Here is a 4,275-nt window from a genome sequence, read left to right as displayed (position 1 = left end):
TAAAATATCTGGGAGTCCACCTGCCAAGACAAATCCAGGGTCTATATGAACATAATTATGAAATACTTTTCACACAAATAAAGTCAGATCTAAATAAATGGAAAAATATAAGTTGCTCATGGTTAGGCCAAGCTAATATATTAAAAATGAAAATTTTACATAAATTTATTTATTCGTTCTGCGCCATACCAATTGAACTACCAAAAGATTATTTTACAGAGCTGGACAAAATAATAACGAAATTCATCTGGAAGAACAAGAGGTCTAGAATATCTAGGGAATTAATGAAAAGATATGCTAGGGCAGGTGGCCTAGCCATACCAGATATTAAACTCTACTATAAAGCAGCAGTCATCAAAACTACTTGGTACTGGCTAAGAAACAGAGTGGTGGATCAGGGGAATAGGTTAGGTACATAAGACACAGTAGTCAATGACTACAGGAATCTACTCTTTGAAAAACCCAAAGAATCCAGCTTCTAGGCAAAGAATTCACTATTTCACAAAAACTGCTGGGAAAATTGGAAAATGGTATGGCAGTAACGACATGGACCAGTATCTTACACAATATACCAAAATAAAGTCAAAATGGGTTCATGATTTAGGAATAAAGGCTGATACTATAAGCAATTTGAGAGAGCAAGGAGCAGTTTGCCTGTCAGACTTATGGAAAAGGAAAGAATTAATGACACAAGAGTTAGAGAGCATTACAAAATGCAATTTTGATTATGTTAAATTGAAATTTTTTTGCATAACAAAAGCCAATGCAACAAAGATTAGGAGGGAAGCAGAATATCGGGAGAAAATCTTTACAACTAGTGTCTCTGATAAAGGCCTCATCTCTAAAATATACAGGGAACTGAGCCAAATTTATAGGAATACAAGTCATTCCCCAACTGAGAAATGGTCAAAGGACATGAACAGGCAGTTTTCAGAGGAAGAAATTAAAGATATATATATAGGCATATGAAAAAATGCTCTAAATAACTACTGATTAGAGAAATGCAAATCAAAACAACTCTTAGATACCACATCTCTCCTGACAGACTGGATAAAATGACAAAACAGGAAAATGATAAATGTTGGAGAGGATGTGAGAAAATTGGAACACTGTTACATTGCTGGTGAGTTGTGAACTGATCCAGCCTTTCTGGAGAGCAATTTGGAACTATGCCCAAAGGGTTATAAAAATGTGCATATCCTGTGACCGAGCAATACCACTTCTAGGGTTGTATCCCAAAGATATCACACAAGTGGGAAAAGGACCCATATGTACAAAAATATTTATAGCAGCTCCTTCTGTAGTAGCAAAGAATTGGAAATCAAGGTGATGCCCATCAATTGGGGAATGGCTGAACATTGGGGAGTGGTATATGAATGTAATGGAATACTATTGTGCTATAAGAAATGGGGAAGATAAAGGCTTCATAATAACCTGGAAAAACCTACACGATATAATGCTGAGTGAGCGAAGCAGAACCAAGAGAACATTGTACACAACCACAGACACATTGATTCTGTGATCACTAACCTTGATAGACTTTGCTCTTCTCAGCAATACAAGGTCCAAAAACAACTCCAAAGGACTCATAATAGAGACAGCTATCTATATCCAGAGAAAGAACTATGGAGTCTGAATGCAGATTGAGGAAACCTATTTGCTCTCCTTTTTTTTTCTCTTTTGTTTTTTGGTTTTGGTTTTGGTTTTGGTTTTGTTTCTTCTTTATTCTGTATAAGAATACAAGTCATTCTCCAACTGACAAATGGTCAAAGGATATGAACAGGAAGTTTTCAGATGAAGAAATCATAGCTACCTATAGACATATGACAACGTACTCTGAATCACTTTTGACTGGAGAAATGCAAATTAAAATGACTTTTGATACCACCTCAAACCAATAAGACTGGCTGACGAAAAAGAAAAATGGTAAATGTTAGGGAGCATGCGGGAAAATTGGGACACCGATGCACTGCTGGTGGAGTTGTGAACTAATGTAACCATTCTCGAGAGCAATTTGGAACCTATGCCCAAAGGGCAACCAAACTGTGCATAGTCTTTGATCTAGCAATACTACTCCTTGGTCTGGATCCCAAAGAGATCATAAATAAAGGGAAAAGGAACTACATGTGCAAAAATATTTATAGTAGCCCTTTTCACTGGTGGCAAAATATTGGAAATTGAGGGGATGCCCATCAATTGGGGGATGGCTGAATAAACTATGGTATATGAATGTAATAGAATACTATTGGGCAAGAAATGATGAACAGGCTGGTTTCAGAAAATTCTGGAAGACCTGTATGAACTGATGCCATGTGAAATGAACACACCCAGGAAAACATTATATACAGTATCAGTGACATTGTGTGATGATCGAGTATGAATGACTCAGCAATTCTCAGCAACATAAAAATCCAAGACAAAGGACTCATGAAGGAAAATGCTATCCATATCCAAATAAAGAATTGATGGACTTTGAATGCAGATTGAAGCATTTTTTCCACTCACTTTATTATTTCTCGTTTTTTTTTCTTTTGATCTGTTTCTTCTTTCACAACAGTGACTAATATGGAAAGATTTTTTACATGATGGCACAAGTACAAACTACATCAAACTGCCTACCATTTGCAGAAGAGGGCAGAAGAGGGAGGGAGGGAGGAAGAAAAATTTAGAACTCAAAATATTGCAAAAATGAATGCTAAAAATTTTCTTCACATGTAACTGGAAAAAATAAAATACTATTAAACTTTTTTTTTAAAGCTATATACAAGAAAAAAGAAGTAGACAGAAGAGGGATGTCACCAGGATCAAGAGTGGGAAAAGGCTTCTGGTAAAAGATGGGATTTTAGTTGGGACTTAAAGTAATCCAGTAGGTGGAGATGAGGAGGGAGAGCATTCCATGTATGAGTAGAGCCAGAGAAAATGTCTGCAGCTGAGAGATGGAGTGTCTTGTCCATGGAACAGCAACTGAAGGGTATGTGGCATGAAATAAAGTGCAAAAAGACTGGAAAGGTAGGAGGGCCTAGATAATAAAGAACTTTGAATAACAAACATTTGACCCTGGAAGCAATGGGGAGCCACTATAATTTAAAGAGTAAGGAGGTGACATAGTTAGAATTACACTTTAGGAAAAATCACTTTGGTGGCTGAATGGAGGATGGATTGAAGTGAGGAGAGGCAGACAGATGTTCTAACAGGCTACTGAAATAATCCAGGCATGAGGTGCTAATAGATTGCAACAGAGTGGTGGCAGCATCAGAGTAGAGAAGGAGGTATATTTACAAGATGTTGCAAAGGTGAGGTGGACAGGCTTTGGTAATAGTTTGGATGTGGGCATAAGAGATAGTGAGGAGCTGAGAATTACACCTAGGTTGCAAGACTGAGGGACTGGGATGATAATATTGCCCTTTATATTAAGAAAAGTATGAGGTAGGGAACCTTTAAGGGAAAAGATGAGTCTGTTTTGGATATATGGAGTTTAAGATGTCTACTTGTCATTCAGGTCAAAATGTCTGAAGAGCAGCTAGAGAAATGAGACTTAAGGTCAGAAGAACATTGTCTACTTCCTGTCCTTTTCTGAAGAATAGGTTAGGAGGAAGATATTGAAAAAAGAAATGTAGACCTTTCACAAGTTACCCACCTCATCTTAGTCTTGATAGCATAATTATGTAAAAAACACTCATCAATCAATCAACAATCATAAGGTTTATATTAAATGTAAAAAAAAAAAACTTTAAAAGCCACTGGAAGAAGCGTAATGATGCCAGATAGGATGTCTGTCCTAAGTGGCTAAGGGATTTTGTCATAGTCTCTGCTGATATACTTTCATCTATATCTATATCAATATCTACAGACTACATCTATACCTACATCTATATCTACATCTCTATTCTGGTAGGTTGGAATTGGGAGTTTCAGAACATACAGTGACTATGGCCCTCTAGCTAAACTTCCTGAGGAAAAAACTAATGAGGGATAAGGAGACACCTTGGCTTCAGCTTTGGAACTTCTCCTCATAATCCCACCATCTTACACTTTAATAGAAGGAGGAGCCTGAGATCTTCAAAGGGTCTGAATTCTGTTGGATATCTTCAATACAGTGTCCCAGCACCATCCCCAGACAATTTGATGACACTATTTTTATTAGGAGTCAAAGACAGATTGGGAAGACCTTCACAAATCTTTGAGGAACCCCGCAAATAAATTATACAATACTTAAGGGAGATAAGGACTTCTAGCAATCAAGAGCTGTGAGTTACAACACTGTCACATTTATTC

Source organism: Trichosurus vulpecula, chromosome 1 (genome assembly GCF_011100635.1).
Source record: "Trichosurus vulpecula isolate mTriVul1 chromosome 1, mTriVul1.pri, whole genome shotgun sequence".
NCBI lineage: Eukaryota > Metazoa > Chordata > Mammalia > Diprotodontia > Phalangeridae > Trichosurus > Trichosurus vulpecula.
The sequence above is the reverse complement of the archived record's forward strand: the minus strand, read 5'-3'. Positions refer to the sequence as shown.